Source organism: Myxocyprinus asiaticus, chromosome 12 (assembly GCF_019703515.2).
Source record: "Myxocyprinus asiaticus isolate MX2 ecotype Aquarium Trade chromosome 12, UBuf_Myxa_2, whole genome shotgun sequence".
NCBI classification, from domain to species: domain Eukaryota; kingdom Metazoa; phylum Chordata; class Actinopteri; order Cypriniformes; family Catostomidae; genus Myxocyprinus; species Myxocyprinus asiaticus.
This window is the reverse complement of record NC_059355.1, coordinates 42400983-42425579: the sequence shown is the minus strand read 5'-3', so window position 1 is coordinate 42425579 and position 24597 is coordinate 42400983. Positions and strand designations below refer to the sequence as shown.

The window sequence follows — 24597 nt, the reverse complement described above, 5'->3', positions numbered from 1 at the left end:
ATTTGTTGGAAGCACATGCACTACACATTGTGACACAGTTCTGACAGAAGACATTGTTTTTAAGTAATTAACAGTACAATATTTACGTAGGGGTTTCCAGAAATGTTGTTTATCAAATTATTGGCTTTAGCTGACCTGTTACTATAGACCTTATTCACACTTGCACCATCTTTAATGGGAATGACAAGAAGGCTGTGAGGGATAGACTTACCATCTCTTCAATGGCACAAATGGTATAAAGCTGTATAAAGCTCCTAGATCACATCTGATTTTCCACAACTCATGTTGTCTGGAGTTCTTGGACAGATATTTTATCAATGTTTTTTTTTTCTGCAGAATGATCCAAAAATATTTTAAACTGCAGTACAGCCCATTGAAGAGACTGTAAGTCTATCCCTCACAGCCTCGTTGTCATTCCCATTGATGATTGCAATGAACTCTTCTGCCCACAGCTTTAAAATATGTAGTGAAGGATGTGTCTTGGGGGTCAGAATATGAGTTTGGAGTATCAGCCATTATGCATATGTGCAGATCATTGTCCACCCTCTCTCCGAGTCCTAAAATTAAACAGACCACAATTTGCTGCTGTGCCTTTGAGAGACGGACCCTTCTTATGTGAAATGCCCATCTGGATAGCAGACACCTGACTCATTTTTGTTTTGTTTGTTTGTTTTTTTTGTTGTTTTTTTTTTGGCACGACCCAATAATAGTGCAGAGTAGACCAATCTATGGTTTGCACAGCAATTTCCAAATTGATCTGCACTGAGTGGGCAGCGCACCACTTACTGTAAACTAATTCCACTCTGTCCAGCTGGTCGCGCTGATAATTGGTCCATGCTCATTTTGCTTGCCCTGTGGTATCAGGAGGCATTTCAGGTCATAGTGTGACGTTTGTGTTTAACGTATTCTTAGAGTCCAGAAATGTCTCCCGGCTAGGACCTCAAGCACAGGCAAAGTAATCGCCTCAGTAATCAAAATACTTTTTGAATGTAACTGTATTCTAATTACCAATGATTTAAATTGTAACTGTAGTGGAATACAGTTACTTATATTTTGTATTTTAAATACGTAATCCCGTTACATGTACTCCCCAACCCTGTATATATTGTTGCTCTATTGTTTGTGCACTGGAAGCTTCTGTCACCAAGATAAATTACTTGTATGTGTAAGCATACTTGGCAATAAAGCTCATTCTGATTCTGATAATTCTGGAATATCAGTCATGCTTAATAAGTGTCTTGCTAGTACTGACTTTATGTAATTTTACAAAATTGAGAGTAATGACTACATTTTTCTCACCATGACTTTTTAAAATTTTTGAGATCAGCATCAGTTCAATAGATAAATATATTATTTGAATTCTCGAAGATAATTCTGTAAACTGTCAATAATCAATAAAATCTGGTCGTAATGACCGGAAACATCACTAAAACAAAAGCGAGTTTGGCTTTCAGTAGCATAAAACTGATTGAAAGCGAATATGAACATGGACATGAACACGAATGTGCTACATAAATAAAAGCTTTAAAGTGACAGCTGATTGATTCAACTGCTTGGAAGGTTACCATTCGGTCCACCAATGTTCTTTACTAAAAAAGCGGCATTGAAGAAGCTTAAGGAATAGAAGATTTTAAAGATTTCCTTTGACAAGTAGCACTGGGAACCACTCAAGATAATTCACCATCATGAAAAAAATCACTACTCGCCTATCTTTATGAATTTAATAAACTTTTTCACATGCATTTGGTAGACACTTATCTAAAGCAATTTAAAGTGCATTCAGGTCAACCATTTTATCCATTTGTGTGTTCCCTGGGAATCAAATCTACAACCTTGGAGTCGTTACCACAATGGTCTACCAATTGAGCTACAGTAAGAAAGTAGACAGTCTGTGAATTATGAAGAAATAATGGAAGAAAATGTGTCCATAAATAATGGCTGAAAGTTCAGTCATGAGCACAATATTTTTTAGCCAGTCACTCAAAACTAGAAAGTCAGTGGAACCTGTAGAGAAGACAAACCACAGAGCAATTTGCTGTGCCACCCTAGCAAGAGTTTTGCTAGACTTAGAGGGCTTTCCCACTGGGCACGTTTGCTGCGGTCCGATTCCGAGTGCGATTGTTCCCGGTACCCCCCGCAGCTTTGGTCTGGTTTCACACTCACTTGATTCTATCGAAATCCGGTCCATTTGCGTTCATCTTACGTCATCACAAATACGCATGGGGAACACAACGCGACTCATCATACTTTTTTTTTTTTTTTTTATTTTGGTGCCATTATGCACAGCAGAGTGAACGACAACTGCGTATATGTGCGCTACATGGTGTGACTCATCAGATCTCCAGGGGAAGGCGGCTTGCTGCTGCTCGCAAACGGCATTTTTTGAGGAGACAGCTTATTGCTAGGAATTAATTTGCATCTTTGTTTACACTGCACGCTTACGCTCGTGTCCAAGTTAAAGTTATCGCCACTGTCATCTCCTATTATACCCTATATTTATAACCTATAATAGTATTTATATATAGTATTTATAAGGTGTATAGATAGAGAGATAGATGTTGTCATTGGCTAAAAGGCATGCGCAGGTTACTTTACTTCCTGAATGAGTGCGCACCCGAGTCCGAGTTGCTTTCACATTCATGCGAATCGTGCTACAGTTCCATTGCAACCGAACTCAGATCACCTCCTACAGGTAGTCTCGGGTTCGGTACCTCGGTGCGCTCCCCGGTCCGCATGACAGCTTTCACATTACCAATTTTTCATGCGAACCATGCTGTGTTTCGAACTAAACTGCCAGTGTGAAAGCACCCTTAAAATCACCTCTATCGGCATATATCTTTAATTGAAAATCACTGCTATGAGAATCACTACCATTCGCATTATCTCATAAATTCAATCCTTTCTTTGTGGTTACCTTAAGATGTGTTATAACAGGGGGCCTGGGTAGCTCAGTGGTAAAATACGCTGGCTACCACCCCTGGAGTTCACTAGTTCGAATCCAGGGCATGCTGAGTGACTCCAGCCAGGCTTCCTAAGCAACCGAATTGGCCCGGTTGCTAGGGAGGGTAGAGTCCCATGGGGTAACTCGCTATAATGTGGTTCGTTCTCGGTGGGGCGCGTGGTGAGTTGAGAGTGGATGCCACGGTGGATGGCGTGAAGCCTCCACACGCGCTATGTCTCCTTGGCAACGCACTCAACAAGCCATGTGATAAGATGCGTGGGTTGGTGGTCTCAGATGCGGAGGCAACTGGGATTCGTCCTCTGCCATCTGGATTGAGGCAAATCACTATGCAACCAAGAGGACTTAAAAGCACATTGGGAATTGGATATTCCAAATTAGGGAGAAAAGGGGAAAAATCCACAAAAAAAAGATGTGTTATAACACATGGCATACATTTTATGTGGTGAATAAAAATGTATGCCATTCTTAGACAAAATCCAAATTTGTGCATATGAGCCATATTTTAAACCATTTTTCCAACCTTTTATTCATCTGTTGACACTTTTGGGAAGTTGACCTGTCCTGCTATGTGACAGGCTAAAATTAATTTAAAAATTATTTGTCACACAGAACAGTCATTAAAAATTAACTTAGAAGGCAAAATGGTGATTTAAAATTCCAGAAAAACTTTTAAAATCATAAATGTTTCAAATGATTACTTTGTCAGTGTTCATGGACATGTTGCATCAACTACCATTGCATCAAAGAATTTGGCTTTGTGCTTTCTACAGTCTGGTTATATGGTCTTGTACAGAGACAGAATAAAAGAGGGGAGACGTTTGGAAAAATTGTACAAGGTCAGTTGATATACAGTCCATTTTTCTGGCTAGATGAACAATCTGAATGCAGTGTTAAGGTCCAGGTTTATGTTAAATGGCCATTTCTTTATTTTCAGCAAACGACACAAGAAATGTGTTAAATCTTTCTGGCACTGACCTAGGCTGACTGATTATTACCAGTTTTGAAGCTCACAGGCAATCATAAAAGAAGACCTACAAAGGCAATCACATAATGTTGTTTTGTTCATGTGTGATCTGTCAAAAGTTGGATAACTGTTTCTTTCCCCTTTGGCCTTGTAAAAGCATTGCTGAGGATTCTGTGAAGCTCGGAGTGCCATTATGTTGCTTTACTGCCAGTCTAGTATTGCTCCATGTGTAATATGTATCAAATCAAATTCTTAATATATCTTTATTGGTTACCTTTTTGAAGGTCACAGCCTTAGGTAACTTCTTATGGGCCATTAAGAGCAAGAAAGATGAGATGTTGTCAATGTTTAATTAAACTTCAGCAGGTTGCATATTCTATACCTGCTGTTTTGAGACTGCTTGAGATTTCATTATCTAACCAAATTAAATGTCAAGATTCTTTGAGAAATGCAGGAAGATTTGGCACATCAAGTATGTGTTTTATCAATAAAAATCAGTAACTACAAGACACATGAATTTAATACTTGTTGTAATACCTAAGATGCATTAGACTTTTTAACCACAACCGCAAGTGTCTGTTTTTGGGGGAGAAAAACGCTGTTGCAGTGTGGATAAGTGGCGAAAATGTAGAAAAATCTATTCAAACGACAAAATACTAATAGACTATGTTTTACTGGTTTTCTAATGTAATCATTTTCCAAAAGCATGCTGTACTAGAAAGAGTTTTCGAAAGTTTCAAAAACATTTTCAGTGGAGGAAAATGCTGTTCAGTGTGGATGACAGGCATAAACATATCAAAATCAAAGTCTCAAAAATATTTTGGGTGGAGAAAAATACAGTTCCAATGTGGATGAGAGCGAATGTGGCAAAATCAATGCGTTTTTTTTAAATGGAAATGTGAAAGCATGTTGGTGTGGATGTGGGAAGTTAAAAGGAATCAATGTGTAAATAGCCTCAAGAGCGGATGAGATCATCAGCAAGTTAACAGTATTTAGACTTGTGCTCTGCATCATACTGATTTAAGGGTTATGGTTAGCCAGACTGAAGGTTTGAACCTTGTGATTGAAACAAAAACACCCTTGGTTGGTTATAATCAATTAGTATTGAAGCATCTCTAGTCTCAAGCCAAACATCTATTTATGAAACATTAAAGACAATGAAGATCCATTCTAATCAAGGAAAACAAATTAACACACAAGACAGAAGATGGAGATGAAATGTGGGGTTGCCCCACATCTTTTAAGCAGTTTCAAAATTAAGTATATGTACTGTATTTTTAACTCCAATTAACTATTTTGTCTTTCACAAGCAGTCATCGCAAATTCTTTGATCATTGGAACAAGGGTAAAATTACATTTTTTAGATGTCACAGCCTACAGAGGAAAGTCCTGCTGGCCAGGGTAAGCCATATTTGTATTAAAACGTACCTTTATTTTAATGCACTATAAGCGTTATGTAAAAATTAAAGTAGGGCAATACATAATGTGAAATCCTTTTAATATTACAGGAAATATTACTTACATTAAAAAAAATAATAAAATAAAATAAAAAAATAACATCAAATGGCATTCTATCATATATTATTAAATGTAAAAGGGCATTTCATGTTTTGGTCCACACTTTCAAAGAAACATTGCCCTCATGTGGTCAAATTAATACATCCCAGTTCCAAAGGCAAGAAATCTAGCATATCAGTTCTATTCTGAATGGCATATGCATATTTGGGGGTCTATTTACAAACACAAGCAATTCAGTGTTTAATGATAATGCACATACTGTAATACAACTAATGCACATATATTTAAAGTGGATATCAAGAAAAGATCCAGAGTGTCTGGTGTTATGATCACCCAGTTTTTCAAGGAACTGCCATGTAGAAAAATTACACCTGATTTCACCAGGAAACCAATTGCCTTTACTGTTGAAGAAGGTAAAATAATTATTTTTTAATAGTGTTGCTAGTTGGATTATATTAAAATTTCAGACAAGACTGAGTTGAGGGCTGTTTTGCTCTGTTGATAATACATAAAAAGGGGTCCAAAAGTTCACATTAAAAATGTGGGATTCAATGTAAAATTTGAGCCTGGAAATAAACAAAGTTTATGTAAAATGAATAAAAATACTTATGATTCCCCATTATTTCTAGGTCACTAACCAAATATGCAAATTTGTGACACTGACCATTTTAACTCCTTTGTACAAAATGTCAGATTTCCATTGAAGTGCAAAGGTGCTCTTTGGAACATTCTCAAATCATGCTGGGATAACATGGATAATCAAGTTTTGCACTTGTGGAGTGCATGGTGTCATTACCAAATACAAAGAAATTCTGATTTTTTTATTTTTTTATTTTTTCATTCAACTTTTCACAATTCAACTATCTTTTCAACTGTTATGCTGTTAATATTATTTGTAATGAAAAAAACAACAACTTATAAATCAGAAAAAAAAAATGCATTATAAGCATTTTCACAAGAATTTTGAACCCCACTGTATATTTGGTTAAAGATTTATTAGATAAGCAGTCTTTTCCTCATGCAATGATAATGAGGAAGCTGCAGCTAATAGATGCACCTAATAGATAAGGAAATAATGGTTGATACAGTGGCATGCAAAAGTTTGGGCACCCAAGATGAACTAATCTGAACTGAGCATAAAGTTAAAGATGAAACATTCTTTTCAACATTTTAAGCAATATTAGTGTATTATTTTTATTCTGTACAATTTTAGAGTGAAAAAATGGAAAGGAGCACTATGCAAAAGTTTGGGCACCCTAAGAGATTTGAGCTCTCAGATAACTTTTACCAAGGTCTGAGACCTTAATTAGCTTGTTAGGGCTATGGCTTGTTCACAATCATCATTTGGAAAGGCCAGATGATGCAAATTTCAAAGCTTTATACATACTCTGACTCCTCAAATCGTGTCCCAACAATCAGCAGCCATGGGCTCCTCTAAGCAGCTGCCTAGCACTCTGAAAATTAAAATAACTGAAGCCCACAAAGCAGGAGAGGGCTATAAGAAGATAACAAAGCATTTTCAGGTAGCTGTTTCCTCAGTTCATAATGTAATTAAGAAATGGCAGTTAACAGGAACGGTGGAGTTCAAGTTGAGGTCTGGAAGACCAAGAAAACTTTCAGAAAGAACTCCTCGTAGGATTGCTAGAAAGGCAAATAAAAACCCCTGTTTGACTACAAAAGACCTTAAGGAAGATTTAGCAGACTCTGGAGTAGTGGTGCACTGTTCTACTGTGCAGCGTCACCTGCACAAATATGACCTTCATGGAAGAGTCATGAGAAGAAAACATTTCCTGCATCCTCACCACAAATTTCAGCGTCGGAAGTTTGCAAATGAACATCTAAACAAGCCTGATGCATTTCGGAAAAGCCTGCGGACTGATGAAGTTAAAATATAACTTTTTGGCCGCAATGAGCAAAGGTATGTTTGGAGAAAAAAAGGTGCAGAATTTCATGACAAGAACACCTCTCCAACTTTTAAGCACGGGGTGGATCGATCATGTTTTGGGCTTGTGTTGATGCCAGTGGTACATTCACTGGTAGAGGAAAGAATGGATTAAATTAAATACCAGCAAATTCTGGAAGCAAACATCACACCATCTGTAAAAAAGCTGAAGATGACAAGAGGATTGCTTCTACAACAGGATAATGATCCTAAACACACCTCAAAATCCACAATGGACTACCTCAAGAGGCGCAAGCTGAAGGTTTTGCCATGGTCCTCACAGTCCCCCAACCTAAACATCATCGAAAATCTGTGGATAGACCTCAAAAGAGCAGTGCATGCAAGAAGGCTCAAGAATCTCACAGAACTAGAAGCCTTTTGCAAGGAAGAATGGGCGAAAATCTCCTAAACAAAAATTTAAAAACATTTAGCTGTCTACAAAAAGCTTTTACAAGCTGTGATACTTGCCAGGGGCTGTTACTAAATACTGACCATACAGGGTGCCCAAACTTTTGCTTCGGGCCCTTTTCCTTTTTTTGTTATTTTGAAACTGTAAAAGATAAATATAAAAAAGTAAAATTGCTTAAAATATTAAAGAAATGTGTCATCTTTAACTTTAAGCCTTTTGGAAATCAGGCCATCTTTTGCTTGCTTAGCTATTCACAGCAACAGACATTTTGATCAGGGGTGCCCAAACTTTTGCATGCCACTGTATGTGAAATTGGACTTTCAACTAGTAAGAAACAAATTTTTGATATCAATAATTGCATTTTGAATAGGAGTGAATGACTTATCAGTATGAAACGTTACTAGTGAAAATACAATTATAGATATAAAAAAAATGTTTTTTACTAGTTGAAATTCCATTTTTGATATCAAGAATGTGATTCATTTTTTTATATCAAGAATTCACGTTTTTACTTGTGGAAATGTTATTATTAATATCAACAGTTTAGTTTCCACTAGTGAAAATTACATTCTTAATATCAAGAATTCGAATTTTAACTAGTGAAAACTGAATTGCTGATATCAACAGTTCATATCCTGCGAATTAATAAAAGTCAATTCGGCTTGCGATACTGAGATAGAAATTACTAACATACAGTGCATATCGAATACAATTCAGAGCGAAACATTTACACATATTATATTTGTACATAAGATAACTTTATTTGAGATGGACGGGTCAAATAAAGATGCCGGTGTACTCCACAGCACATTTTTCATTTATTTTTTTAAAAACAGGTGTCCAACAAGTTGCGCATCTTCGATCAGTGAAAATACAACAACATTTGTTCACAGACAAGGTAATTTGGTTACTTATAATACTTATAAGTGCTTCCTCCAATACAAAACAGAATGGTTTGAGAACGTAAACTTTATCGTTACAAAGCTACTTGTCAAAAATTACATACAGATCTTCATTGTCAAATTATGAATGTTTGAAAAAATGATTATAAACTGCTAAAAGATGTTTTGTGCAATTTTTGGTCTTCTAATATCTTCTAAAGCGACACAATCGCTTCTGGTGCTAAAAAGATCGATATTAAGTACTTTTTAACTCTAAATCATCACTTCCAGTCAGCAGCTATATGCATGTGTGATGTAATCATGGTGAGTAAATGATGAGAGAATTTTCATTTTTGGGTGAACTATCTCTTTAAGTGCAGGCATTTAGTTGAATTCATGCTTCTGTGTAATCTTTCTGTGGTAATTTCTTTCTTTGTCTGGCAGTTGGATTCAAGACAAAGCTAATGATTAACACTTTTTAAGAAAATCCTGAAATGTTGAATGCAGTAAAGAAGGATATAATTTATAGTGAAAATTCATTTAAATGTTATTTAACTTTTAAATACATTTTAAATTAAATAATTACTTTTTTTTTTTTTTTCTTAAGATGGCCAAACAAAAGACCCTGAGGACTTCAAGAAAATGCTTAAGAAAACCAAGTAACAGTTTTTCTTTGCTTTCTTAACTATTGTCAGGGAACCACGTCTTTTATCAGTGTTTTTTATAAAACAAAGTTGCTATTTTTCTCATCAAAAATACAATATAAAATATCATATCTCTTCACTATACAAACTTGTCTACCTTTTGTCTAGCATTGTCAGGAAGAAAAAGGAAAAACCCAAAAAAGAGGAGAGGTTGATCCAAAATTCTGGGATGAAGTGCCAAAAAGAGTGATTATGAGTGCATTTGTCGAAAATTTGGAGTCACTGACTTTCACTGGATGATAAAACAGCTAAACCTGAAGAAAAAGGAGAAGGATGATGAACAGGCCGAAGTATCTGTCAGGACCTCTGTAGTTGCATTAGTGGTTTACTAATTTTTACAGAGAATTTTTCAAATGCTTAAAAGTTTTAATGGAAATTCAGCAAAGTCTTACATTTCCTTCTTAATGCACAAGATGAAATATACAAAGCCTTTCTCTTTTGTGTCTTACAGGTGGTCGAGAAAGTTGACAACATGAAACAGATTGAAGTGAAAATGAGTGGCAAAGCTGAATTTGAGTTTAATATGAAGCTCAGGGACCCAAAGAGTAAAATTTATGTCTACAAAGAAAGTTTAACTACTAGTGGTCGACCGATATGACAGACCAACAGACAGACAGACAGACAGGGCGAGAGAGAGAGAGAGATCAAGACAGGAGGGTGGCCAATGACTGATATGATGACATGTATCATTTAAAAATGTACATAAAATTGCTAAATTCAAGCACTTATTTTACTAATTATTTACAAAAAATTCTAAATACTAGATAATGCTGGATTTAGCACAAAAATACCCATATCCTATTTCAAAGTCTTTGCTCTTTCCAGAATGGCGACATGGTTGACTATGGTGATGGCACTGATGATTCCTCCAAACAAAATATGAAGAAGCCTGGTGATAAGTATTTGTTTAGCATCAACAATGTTGACCTAAATGATGGTGGAATATACCAATAGGATGTTGTGGATGTCAACATTTTCTCAACAAGCTTTACAAGTAAGAGAGCATTTGCATTAGGCTGTACTGTATGTTTATATTTTTATAAACATATTGTGGAGATCGCTGACAAAAGCCCGAAATCATAGGCAAATCAGAGCTCGCTCCCATGAGCGACGAACGCAATATATTAATTATCAAAGACACGATCTGAGAGAAGCGCCGATGTCAGCGAGATATCTAGCATGTTAAATATCTGGACCTGTCTGTGATTCCAAATCGTGCTATGTGAAATGTGTTTTGACTGAATACAACTGCAGCGTTGACCTACAGTCAATGAGAGAGCAAGAAACGGGGCATGGGAAGTTTCAGTGGGAGGAGTCCTGATGTACCTGCAACAGAACACCAACTAGCATGGCTGCGGTATCAAGAAAGTCTGATTGGACCGAAGAAATGGAGGAAAATTTTTTGGAACATTGGCAGGAGCACCAGTGCCTATTTGATGTTTCCTCTGAACTGTACCACAACCGGGTGGAGAAAGAAAAAGTTGGAGAGAAATTGCCAATTCTCTTGGACAATCAGGTAAGCAAATAGGTAGATTTTTCAGTAGGAGGTACTTTTTCATATTGTAACCAATAAAATATATGATGCCTTTAGGCGATTAAAAACATACACATCATATTCTGAAATGCATAACGTATGATCATGCATTTGTTTTCGTATCTCATATCACTTCTCGCATGTACTCCATTGTGAAACGTAATTTGGAGTCCAGGCAGAGTCGTCGGGGATTCGTTAATAGTGAAATGTTTTGTAATGTGTTCACCCCTGTTGCCGATTCCTCATATAATTTGAAAACCCTACGATTTCCATGACAAGACAGACAGTTGTGTAATATGAACGGTACCACAATCCGACGTCTTTGAAAGACATGTAGTGTGTAGGAGGCATTAGTGGTTCTCGCTCTCAATGGGGCGCGTGGTAAGTTGTGCGTGGATCACGGAGAGTAGCATGAGTCTCCACATGCAGAATCTCCGCGGTGTAATGCTCAATGAGCCACGTGATAAGATGCGCGGATTGAAGGTCTCAGAAGCGGAGGCAACTGAGACTTGTCTTCCACCACCTGGATTGAGGTGAGTAACCGTGCCACCACGAGGACCTACTAAGTAGTGGGAATTGGGCATTCCAAATTGGGAGAAAAGGGGATAGATTTATTTATTTAAAAAAAAAAAAAAAAAAAAAAAAAGTACATTCTAAGTTGTATGTCCCTTTTCAGTTATCAGAAATGTCCTAATTTGCTCCATAATTTCATTTGAGGCTTTTAGATGATGTCATTGGTATGACCGATTTTATTATAAGGGAACTGTCAAAAAATATAATAGTAATGGATTAAATGACATGATTTAGAGAGTGTAGAATGATTAGCAACCTGTGGTTTGAGGTTCTGCAGCTGCCATTTTATAAAATGCACGTTTCATGAAAATCGTCATTGGTGTTACCGTCACTGGTGTTACCTTTTCTCATTTTCTCAGTGATGACCAGCAACACCAGTGACAACTTTGTGTGAATAAGCTTCAATAAAAGCACTTATTAACACACATTTCATGATTATAACTTGTATTTGTCATTGTTTTTTTTGTCAGGTACTGTATATGGCCAAACATGGCATGGAGGTGCTTCTGGTAAGATCTAGAGATGGTGTTATTTGGTATGGTGACAAACAGATTATTTGCTTAATTCTAAAACCAGTGGCACTGATTAAATGATCAGTTCAGATTGAGCAGGGGTTCTGGAGGTTCATCATGGTGCACTTGTCCAGAGGTGGTGGATAAGGTGGAACGGTGCCATGTTTTTTGTTTTTTATTAATAGCTGAGGACAGTCCTAAGTTACCTGCTCTTAGACCAGCAACATACTAGTATCAGACAATGGCAAAATAACAAAATATTTTTTTATTTTTTATTTAGTGGTTTCCTAAAGCAGTATTTTTTATTATTATTATTTTAAACACTAAAAGCCCGTTGTTAAAGATCTTTTTCTAAGTGTCAGTGATAATCTTTCATTTTATAAGAAATACTCTATTTCTAATCTCATCTCAGTAATTAATATCGGAGGATAACAGTCTTTGGAGCTTCACTGTGTCACTGGTGTTACCTGTGTTTTTGTCATATTTGACATATAACTGATTTTAAATGAATGGACTGTTCCTTCATTCAAGAGTAAGGATATTAATGATTGTATCATTCTATTTTTATGACTGTCCTTCAAATATTTGCATTTTTGTAGCAAAGATATGATGGTGCAAATGAGTAAATGCCACATAATCACACTTTTCACAGACCAGATTTAAATGAGTGAAAGCTGAATCTTTTTTTTTTTTTTTTGCATTATAATAACTACATGTGCAAAATAGATTTAGAAATAACATTTCTAAAATGTATTTATTGCTCCAAAAACCATAAAGTAACACCAGTGATAAAAAGATGGCACAAGCTTTCTAAGTAATAATAATCTGTTAAAATGGCATTTATGTGGATTCATACAGCCAAGGGACTAACCAAAATTGTAAAATAATTTTAAATGTTTAAAAATAACATTTATTTTGAGACATTTTGCTACCCCAAAAGTGGATGTTTCTGTAGAATGACCCATTTAGCCGATGTTCCCTTTCGTAGGAACTCGAGCTGCGTAATCGCACTGGGGACATGCCCTGAGTGTCATGTGTCTGAAGCCCTTATACAATCATGCCATTTTACTGGCTGATGGCGCTTAAGCGATGCCCCCGGGGAGCTAAGTCACGGGCTTCATAAAGGTGCTTGCTTCACACCAATGAGTCAGATTTTCTGTTCTTCAATGCAGACTGAGTTGGTGTGTGGAGCATCACAAAAGAGTCCTTCAGTGGTGATCTTGTGTTATGACCTCCCTTGGGCTATTTTCCCAAGGTCGTTTCTACATCATTTCGTTCACAGACTATTCATTTTCAGGCTTTCTATCCTCCCCCATTTGAGTCAAAGGAGCAGGAAAGACTGCATATGCTTTGCCCAGTTCAGGCGCTGCGAGTTAACCGTATTAGCTAGTGGCGTATGTCAGAGCAGTTGTTTGTGTGCTTTGGTGGCCGCAACAGGAGTGTTTCGTTGATGCGATTTCAAGTGCTTGTGATGTATGGTTAACCTTTGCCTTCGGGTATTCGAGCTTCTTCTACGAGAAGCATGGCATCCTCGTGGGCTTTGGCTAGAGGTGTGTCCCTGGAGGACATTTGTATGGTGGCAGGATGGTCCTCTCCACATCCAATTGTTAGATTTTATAATCTGGACAAGGGTTTGACACCTGCTTCCCAAGTTCTCTCTGTTGGAACAAGAATAAACTCATTCCCTCTGTTTTATGCTGACGCTTTAGCTTGCTTGCACACCAACAAATGCTTGCCACATGGGTGTAGACAGTTGGCAGCTACTGTTCGCATGGCGTGAATGTATATCGTTCCCAATGCGATTACGCAGCTCGAGTTCCTAGGAAAAGGAACATCTCGGTTATGTGAAGTGTAACACTGGTTCCTTGAGTGGGAACAAGATCTCTGTGTAAGCTGGCCATACTTTCTAGCAGCTGCATAGGCTCGTGCCTTCATGCAGAAAATCTGACTCGATGGTGCAAAGTGAGCCCCTTTATGGAGCCTGTGACGTAGCTACCTAGGGGCATCGCTTAAGTGCCATCAGCCAATAAATTGGCATGATTGTATAAGGGCTTCAGACCATGTGACACTCAGGGCGTGCCCTCAATGCAATTACGCAGCATCTCGTTCCCACTCAGGGAACCAGGGTTACGCTTCACGTAACCGAGACGTTCTACATCTAGACGATTGGATCAGGTACGTCTCGCTAAAAACGCGAGCAGTTCGGCAAAGTTATACACAGCGAAGTTAAACTGCACAGTCAAGAAATCAGCCTAGGAAGTAGTATTAGCTGGCTAGCAGCTACATAGCCCTGCTGTCATGTAAACTGGCAATGAGGCTCTGTAGCCCTTAGCTAGCTATCCAGCTAATATGATATTGTTGTGTGCTGGACAAGACAGCACTGACAATGCAATATACAGCAACTGACTGAACACAACAGCAACTCCAACATCAACACCATTGCAGTTTATTATTTAGTTTTTTTTTTTTTTTTTTTTTTTTAATAATCCAAAGTGCTGTCACAGCTAAGAAATTGTTTAATCTTCTTGTGATGTTTATTGGCAGTTGGCAATCCTGCTTATGGGGCATTATCACCACCTACTGAGTTGGTGTGTGGAGCGTCACAAAAGATTCATTCAGTGGAGTCAAACGTCTGCTGAAGATGATGAAATTGGTGAAATTTCATTGAAAAGAGGTCACACACCTTATGTAGGATTAAATCCTAAACAAAGTATACTTTAAAGGCAGCTTACCCTCTGGAGTTTACTTGTAAACAAACAATTAATGTTTACATTCATTCTTGAGGTCTAACAAACATGTGGAATACATTTCCTCCCCCATTAATGATATCGAATGATATGATTTTTATTTTTTTTTTTTTAATAATATCTTTGGCTTGGTTTACAAGTATAACTTATTTGTTTAAAAGTAAACTCCACAGGGTAAGATACCTTTTAATTTAAATTTCAAGAAGTATACTCAGTTTAGGATTTAATTCTACATAAGGTGTGTGATCTCTTTTAGATGAAATTTTAACATTTTCTTCATCTTCGGCGAACGTTTGACTTCACTGAAACACTTTAGTGCGACGTTCCACACTCCAGCACAGTAGGTGGCGGTAATGCACCATAAGCCGGATTACCAACCGCCAATAAACATCACAAGAAATACTTTTTTGCTTGTGACAGCACTATGGATCATGAAAAAACTTTTAACTCGTCATAAATAAACATCAATGGAGTTGATATCGGAGTTGTTGTTGTGTTCAGTCGATAGCTGTATTGCATTGTCAGTGCAGTCTTGTTCAGTACACAACGATATATACATTTTGGCTGGATAGCAAGCTAGCTTGCGGCTACCTAGCCTCATTACTGGTTTCCACAAATGTTTTGTCAGTGCTAGCCAACTAATACTTATTAATACGTTGATTTCATGACTGTGATTCAGTTAGCTAGTTGTGAGTCTTACTTTGCTGAACTGCTTGCATTTTTAGCAACATGTACCAGATCTGATCGTCTAGATGTAGAACATTGGCTAAATATTGAAAATTACTCAGTTTATCATGGATATAGAATATTGTATTATCCAATAAATATTGATATCATTTTAACATATAGCCCTATTCAGAGGTAAGAGTCTGCACTCTGCAGGTTTTTCTCATCATGAAAGTACCACTTTCAACTGTCACATCCGTAACAAAAAGATGTCATGGACGTAACACTGTTTTGTCCTCAGAAATGAAAAAATAAAACAACAACAACAACAATTAATGTTTAAATTGGTTTTTAATTTTCAGCTGATTAATTGTTTTTTATTCTCAGCATCGGCCGAGCCAATTAGTTTCTCAAGTTGTGAGGGCACCGATAATCATCTGTTTGCATGCATACATGCTTTCTGAGACATGTAAACGACCAATCACATTTTTTTTTTTTTTTTTTGTTACAGGCCATCATGTTACTACAATAATAGACCGGTGTGCAACACAGTCTCATTTATACGGTCCACATATCAGAGCAGAGTATGAGCTCATGATGCTAAAGTGCTCACATGTATTCCATCGCCTTCTCCTTAACAGTTCCCTGTAACTTTTAACTGTCTTGTCTAATGATATGAAGGCAAATTTCAATAAAACGTCTATAATATACCATCTGAAAATATGTGGATACCTCGTTTAAACAGATGTAATTCACATAACTTGAGCAAATCCAGCATTCCCTATCTGTCACTCGCTCGACATTGTATCGATGTAGTGACACTAGGGGTTGCTCTTGGGAAGCCCAGACACCTCTGATCTTTGAGAAAAGGCCAATGGGAATTGGCGAGTGGAATTTACGGGTATAAAAGGAGCTGGTTCGCAACCACTCATTCAGAATTTTTCTCTGGAGCCGAGCGGTTGTGTTCAGCGAGTTCAATCCCTCTGCCGTTCCATTCATCTCTGAGAAAGCTGTTGGATTTAAGGCGCATTACAGCACAAGAAGTTGTGCCTCTTTGGCTCAACTTGGTCGAGATGAGGGAGGCTGACAAGTACGGTTCCTTGACGCCCCCATCTCCCTGGTTGGCCTATTCGGCGACACCATCTAGGACTTTACCCAGCAGTTCTAGGTGGTTAAAAGCAATTTTGAAGGGGGGTAAGTCTCTTGAAGACTGCCCTCCTGATTGAGCTCACGTCCATCAAGAGGGTAGGGGACACGTGCCTGGAGTTTGGTCCAGAATACTCTCACATGTTCCTGAGGCCCCGACCGAGCTATATGCTCAAGGTTCCCAAGACCCTGTTTAGGGATCAGGTGGTGAACCTGAAAGCGAAGCAGACTCAGCCTTTTCGGTGCTGTGTCTGGTGCGTGCTTTGCATATCTACTTGGATCGCACGCAGAGCTATAGATGCTCTGAGCAGCTCTTTGTCTGCTTCGGAGGACAGCAGAATGGGAGCGCTGTCTCCAAACAGAGGATCACCTACTGGGTCGTTGACGCCATCGCTTTGGCATACCACCCCCTTGGGGCTTCGGGCACACTCCACCAATGGTGCCTCTTTTGCAGACATCGGTATAGCAGCGTGCTGGGCAACACCCAATACCTTCGTGAGGTTCCTCAATCTCCGGGTTGAGCTGGTTCATCCCTTGTGTTGTCAGGTACGAACAGGTAAGTTGGTGAGACAACTGGCCATGTGTACCGCATGCGTATAGCGCCTTTCCCCTCCTGGAGGGGGAGACGTGCGCTTTTTACCCCCCAGCCGTGTTCACGAGGTCGTGGACCCTGGATGTCCTTCCTCCTTAGCCCCGTGGCAGGCGAGTTCACGGAGAAACTCAATGCCGGCCCAGTACATGTGCTATTAGGCCCTGTACTGGGGTAGGTGCTCCACATGCACTGATTGCCTGTTTGTAACCCCGTGTGATGTATCTTCCACAAGACATTTTCCCTATTGGTAAAACCGCGTCTTCCTTGGGCAGAGTTTCCCTCTGCCCCCGGTCGCCGTGTTTGTAGAGCTCCGTCCCCTCTGGGTAGAACATACCACGGGGACTTCTCCACATGCGACACTGCCGACAAGACTCGGTAAGACCATGTGACATATTTCCACACAACTACCTCCCCTTCAGGCAGGCTGTGGTCTCCGCGGTGTCTTTCCCTTGGGAATGGACACCCCCCTGATGCAGACACTTATGGCCCCCAGCTGAACGATTTTCATTCTTCTTTGGGGAGAAAAGAAGAAGAGAAGAGGCCACAACTGGGATGGCCTGTCCCCATTTTGGGCAGTCAACTTGTCCCCAAGGTGCGGGGGACTGTACAACGCTCGTAGGGGCACTGGGGGAGGTTACGTGACGGCCAGGTGCGCTGGCTATGAGGCACACAATGGTTTGCCCGTCTCGCACTGCCAGTCCATGTAACACAGTTCAGCTAATTGTGGCATTTCATGTAGGGACCCCTAGTGTCACTACATAGACACAACGTCGAGTGAGTGACAGATAGGGAACGTCCTGGTTACTTTCGTAACCTCCGTTCCCTGATGGAGGGAACGAGATGTTGTGTCCCTCCTGCCACAACACTGAACTACCCGCTGAAATGGCCGGGACCCTGTCTAGGCTCCTCAGCACAAAACCTGAATGAGTGGTTGCGAACCAGCTCCTTTTATACCCGTATGTCCGGGGGAGTGACATGCAAATTCCACTCGCCAATTCCCATTGGCCTTTTATCATAGATCAGAGGTGTCTGGGGCTCCCAAGAGTGACCACTAGTGTCACTACATTGACACAACGTCTCGTTCCCTCCATCAGGGAATGGAGGTTACAAAAGTAACCAGGACGTTTTCTTCTTGTGAGGGCTTATATATTCTTCTGAAGTGCACACACACACACTTCTTCTACACATCCTGGACAGAGGCCACAGTGAGAGTCGGAGGTAATGACATTATAATTTTCTTTAAAAAAATATGAAATATAATTTTAAACTATGATTGTAGTGCATGTGCCATTTGAGTCACCACAGAAAAAGAAAGTGTTATAAAATCTGAAAGATTACACAGTCCACCTTAAATGTAAGAATAATCTTTTTGTTTCTGTTTTTTCCAGATCTTCCAGAATTTGATTCTGATGATTTGCAAAATTTCTCTAACCCTGTGATAGTGAAAGCAGGCCAGACTGCACCTTTTAAGATGTAATTTCCACCACAAGCCTCTATGGAGGTTAAATGGCTTAAAAATGGCTCTGAGCTTCTTGATGGTGGTTCAGTTAAAGTGATCTCATCTTCAAATGAAAGACTGTCTGCAGGTGGATACTGGAGAAATCAAAATCCAGCTTTTGGCTCCATTGAAGCCGTATCAAGTCTTATTGTACTAGGGGAGTACAATATCTACATTTCAAATTGATACTAGAAAGTTGAAATAAAATTCAAATATAGCCTTCTGTATGTCAAGTAACACAAATTTGTGCACAAAATAGACAAGCCAGGTCCACCACAAGGCCCAGCAGAGGTGAATGAAAGCACGTCCACAGTCCGTGAATTAAAAATGGAATTCTCCAAAGGATGATGGTGGGTTAAAAGTATCGAACTACAAAACTGAGCGCCAACAGGTTGGGCAAAGTACATGGAAATAGGTTGGAGATATTTCAGCTGACCATCTTACCTTCAGAGATAGAAGTGTGTCCCTTGGCAAGAGGTACATCTATCGCATCTACCCAGAGAACCTTGACGGCATCAGTGAACTGTTGAAGACAGAGAAAATCATGGCTGGAGCTTTAAGTAAGAGACTGCATGCCTGAAATTTTCATAGGGGTATCAGATTAATCTAATATTTATTTTAAATGTGTTGGAAGTTTTCCCTGGCCCACTGGCCCCTCCAAATGTCGTCAGTGCTTTCAAAAACTGTATCAACCTACAGTGGACTCCACCAGAGAAATTTTGGGCTATCTGCTAGAGAAATGCAAGATAGATACCAACCAGTGGGTGATTCTAAACTCAGTCAATGGACCAATTCAAGGTACTTAAAATCAGAGAGGTTGGAATTAGAATTAGATTAAGTTATTCAAGAGCTATTAAAACGAAAACTTGTCCAAGGTTTAGGGATGTGACGGTATACCATTTTTACATCACGATTATTGCTTAAGCAATTATCATGGTATACAGTATTATCACGGTATTGTATTGAATTACAAAACAGGTTGAAAGATAAATAAACTTGATTGTTGTTCTTAATTACAAGATTTAGTTACTTGTTTTGTACTTTTTAAATTGAACAATCACAAAGAAAGTAACTTTGCAAAGATCAAGCCATATAAGATTCAAAGAGACATGGTGGCTTTCAAAAGTCTGAGTCCACGGCTTCTATTGTGCATTTATCTAATTTATTACGGTTTATTTTCATTACAAATGAACAAGTACCAACAATGGTAATATTTTACGGGAAAAGTTTAATTGAAAAACACAAATTTTAGAGTTTCCCAGTAATTTGGTATGTCTTCCTATTACTGTAAGAGTTATGAGTGTTGGGAATGTTGATTTATTGATAGAAATGCTACAGTGCATTCAGAAAATCGAAACAATTTAGTTAATTGGTTTAGACATTTTTCACTGTATTTTGAAGTGCTCACGATAACAATATTGTGCGTGTTATTTATCACGGTATACCTTATTATTGAATATCGGCAAATGTCTACCTGGGTTATACTGATGCCAAGTTCAGAGAGCAGCAGGCTCTCATATACTTAATGAAAGGCATTTAATTCTATAACTTTAAAACAATTGCTGGGACAAATCAATAACAGTTAGCAAGTTCCTTACTAAATAATCAAGACAACAAATCCATATAATAAAAGAATTCTTCTTTCAACAGCTCTGAAGTATGCAGTGAAAGAAGTGTCTAAGGGATCAGAATATGAGTTCAGAGTATCAGCCATTAATATGTCACACTTTCTGTAATGGTCTGTGCTATAAACCCCAACAGTAAGTCCACAAAAAATATTATTGGCTAACGCTCAAAAAAGGATTTTGACTTTGGGGTCATTTAAAATTTGTGATATTTTACCTTTTTCTCTGGTTTTGTTTGATCGTAATTTCTTGTGAAGCCTCATTTCAAAGATCCTAAAGACTTTATGGTTGTGAGAACAGGAAATTCTGTCAGAATCGAAATTAATTATGAGGTTAGTATTCTCATCTACATTATTGGCACTTTGCACACCAGTATTCTCCACTGCAGAATTTTGATTGTTTAAATGTGTTATTCGACATACAGGCTTCTCCACTGTATACGTGGCTTAAGAATGGTGAACCTGTATCTCCCTGGAACAAGATCATTAATAGTGATGGTACATTCACGCTTGTCATACCCATATCAAAGTACTCTGACTCTGGTATCTACACCATTGTGGCGATAGAACTATAGAACATTTCTGAACATGGTCATCGTGTACATCGTTTATCTCATTGATTGTTGGCATGATGCTTTAGTTCCGTATATAGGATCCAGTCAGGTCATAGGCCATGGACAGTCTTCCCTTTATAGACAATAGTACATCTCTGAGGTCCAGTTGTCCACCTTTCAACTGCTATTCTCACTTTACTGAATTCCTGAAACAGAAATACTTTTGGAAAAACACACACACAGTTTCTCCTATTCAAGTTGTTATACTACAAAGCTTCTGTTGGAGATTGGTCTTATCTTATTGGAACTTAAAACACAGAGATAACTGTACGTTTTCTCAGGAGAGCTGAAATTGTATTCTTGTTAACTTGGCAGAAACATTCATAATCACATGTATGTTGTTGGGTGATGAAGACACTAGAGAAGCGGCCTATGTGACTTAGGGCTCTTAGTCAGAAGACACACTGTCTCCTAAAGCATGAAGACAGATGTGGAATGGTCTCAAACAACTTGTACGAGCATGATACCACAAAGAACATATATTAAGATACTTAGAATAATAAATCATTAGCTCAAAAGGATATAAGTGATAGAAAATACCTGATTAGTTCCACTAAAATAATTCACTTAATCATATTAGGTTAAATGCTGATCAGTTTAAATTTACTCAAAAGGATATATATCTCCAGGTGTACACCCCTTCACTACTCACCTAAACAGTCAAATACACTTCATAATTCCGCCAAAATGCCCGTCTTGGCAAAGTATTAATGTAAACACAGTCAGTTAAGTCTAAAGTGAATGTAAACAGTGGGACAAAAAGCAGACTTGTATCAAAATGTCGGACTTGAAGTGTACATGTAACCGAATAGACCACTGTCTCTAGTGTGTCATTAAAAGGCAATTAATCTAACAACAATAACAAGAAAATGAGCAAACCACTCACTGCTTTTGGCTGAACAACTTTAGTGGCTTTGAAAGTGTTAATGTAATATAATAAAACAGTGACATTTTAATAATAGCCTAATATTTTTATGATATTGTTATTTTTTAATAATACTGACCCCTGATGTAGAGAGTAATTTCAGATGTGAAACTAAACTAAAAAGGCACCACATGTGACTTTTAGATGTAAAAGTGAAAGTAGAGATTTAGGGTGTGTTCACACTTGTAGATCAGTTCTCTTGGTCCGTACCAAAAATGAAAATAATACATTTAGTCCTGGTTCACTTAGTGTTCACACTGGCATTTTTAACACCGAACCTAAAGATAGATAACAAACAGCATAAGGATAAAGTCACAACCTGATTGGACAGCTTTTATGATGTATATTTTGTGACAGAACTTGCCGAACATCCAAAACAATGCTGGCTGCTGGGCGAAATGCACTCGTTAGATTTATATATGTATATATGGTGGTATTTTTACCAGCTAAGAACAAACGAAGAGCTAATAAAATGTGTAAAGGAGTCAAAACAGCACCAGGAATTCCTCCGTTACACACACAAACGAAGATATGCTGCAAGGACGGCTGACGGCGGTGCCGACGCCTGTACCAAACTGTAATGGGCAACATAGCTCCTATGATGAGAAGAATCAGGTATGCTTGAGGTCAGTATTAGGCAAATTGCTTCCTGTTTTTGGTCCGTTTAGATGTCTTTGGTCCATGTTGCGAACATATATCAATCGAACCGCACCAGAGTTATTTTGGAAGTGGACCGAGACCCGCTATTCAGGCAATCTCGGTCCGCTTGTTTGGTGCGCACCAAGGTTCGGGTGGCAGCGTTCACACTTGTTCAAATGAACCGCACTAACAGAGCAATCGCACCAGAGTTAATTTTAATCGAACCAAACCTGCCAAGTGTGAACACACCCTTAGAGTGAAAAAAAGGACTTACATTTTGATTGCATTTTATGGACCTTCAGTGCAGAGATATTTTTCTAAAAATCTTTGTGTTCTGCTGAAGAAAGAAAGTCATTCACATCTTGGATGGCATGAGGGTGTGTAAATAATAAGATAACTTTTTTTTTGGGGTGAACTATCCCTTTAAAGTGTTTGATGATGTTAAAATATTTATAATTTATTATGGCCCCTGTAAATATGCCTTTTTGTATGCATAATTTGTATTTACAAATTAATAGCAGTTGTATTAGTATTTACATTGAGTTTCCATTGTGTATAACAAACGTTAAAATGGTACTGTCTCTTTAAGAACAGTGGCTGTTCAGGGAACTTGTTTGTGGTTTCTTTACCACATCTGTGCTGTGTGTTTGAATTAATCTGACTGTACATAACAGTATTAAAAGAGACTTAAATCAATAAAAAAAAATTGATTGCGTAGATCTCAACTTTAAAAGATAATTGGACCGGGGCCTTTGCTAGTCATAATCCGCTGATTTAGGGCCATATAGCACAATTGCAAGTGTGATTTTGCTTATACAACAGTTCACTGAACAAGTAAATAAAAATAAAAAAATTTGGAAAAACTGAGAACGGTCATAAAAAATGCATTTGTGCATGGAACTACTTTCTTACGCGACAAATAAGAATCTGCCGTTGCTGGTTCAAACCAAATGATGCGTCCAAGCCTTCGTTAGTAATTCAAAAATGTAACTTTAGAACTAGTATCACGGCTTGGGCTGTTTCTAACAAGTTATTGGAGAAACAAGGATGTGTGTGTGTTTGAGTGTGTGTGTGTGTGTGTGAGAGAGAGAGAGAGAGAGAGAGAGAATTTTGAATTTTAAAACATACTTTAATTACAAATAATTTTCACATCAATTTGTTAATTAAAACATTACCCAATAATTGCACTACACAAAAACACACATTACTCCATATTACACTAAAAATTGCAGAATTCTATAAGTTCCCTTTCACTCAATACAATTAAAAAAAAAAAAAAGTGTTCATCATCTATAACAAAGCACAGTACATTCTCATAATTTCATGCATTCTTAAAACCTTTAATATTCTTCATAGATTTATAAAACAAAAACTCATGTCTTATCCTTGCTTTTATCAGGTTTTTAAAAGTTTCATCCACATCTTTTTTTTCTTCTTGTCAAAAATATTGCTTTCTTTGCTTGGCCAATTACAAAATTTAAAAACTGCCCCCTTTCTCTATATTCTTTCCAATATTTGAAACCATAAATAAAACCAACATTTGAAAATAAAACTTTAAAATTTACAAGCATCTCTTGAAGTCTCAAAAATAAAACTTTAAGTCCATCACAATAAAATAAACAGTGAAAAATTGTTTCTCTTTGTTCACAAAAAGGACATTTACTTTCAGCTGACCTGTTTATAATACTAGAAAACGCATTCACAGCAATAATACCATGCAGTATTTTCCATTGCAAATCTCCAGTAATTTTGGTCAGTGGTGGCTTGTACAAAACTCTCCACTCAGGTTTACAATAATTTTCAACACCAAAATGAGAACTCCATTGAGTACTTGTCTTACTCTTTAGCTTGTTTTTGTTTAACACTTTAACACTCAGTTCATATAACTTTTTTCCACCAACTAAACTTAGTTTTAAACCATTCACTCTTTTGGTATCAAGCAATGGATAAGAACAGTCTTCTTCCGTAAGCTCATGTGAAATATCCATATCTGGAAAAGGATCACTTATGTTGGATACATCTCCATTATTATATTTCATAATTAGACTCAGATCTTCTTTTGATATAGTTCCCTTAAATCTCTCCAGAAATGCTCCTACTATCCTTCTTGATTTCATTTTTAAATGTTGTGCTGTTGTATCAATTTT

At 37.9% G+C, this 24597-nt stretch overlaps 1 pseudogene; it reads left to right on the top strand.

Moving 5' to 3' along the window:
* Positions 1 to 9616: 9616 nt before the first annotated feature.
* Positions 9617 to 24597, top strand: part of LOC127448807 (immunoglobulin-like and fibronectin type III domain-containing protein 1) — a 54168-nt pseudogene continuing 39187 nt past the window's right edge.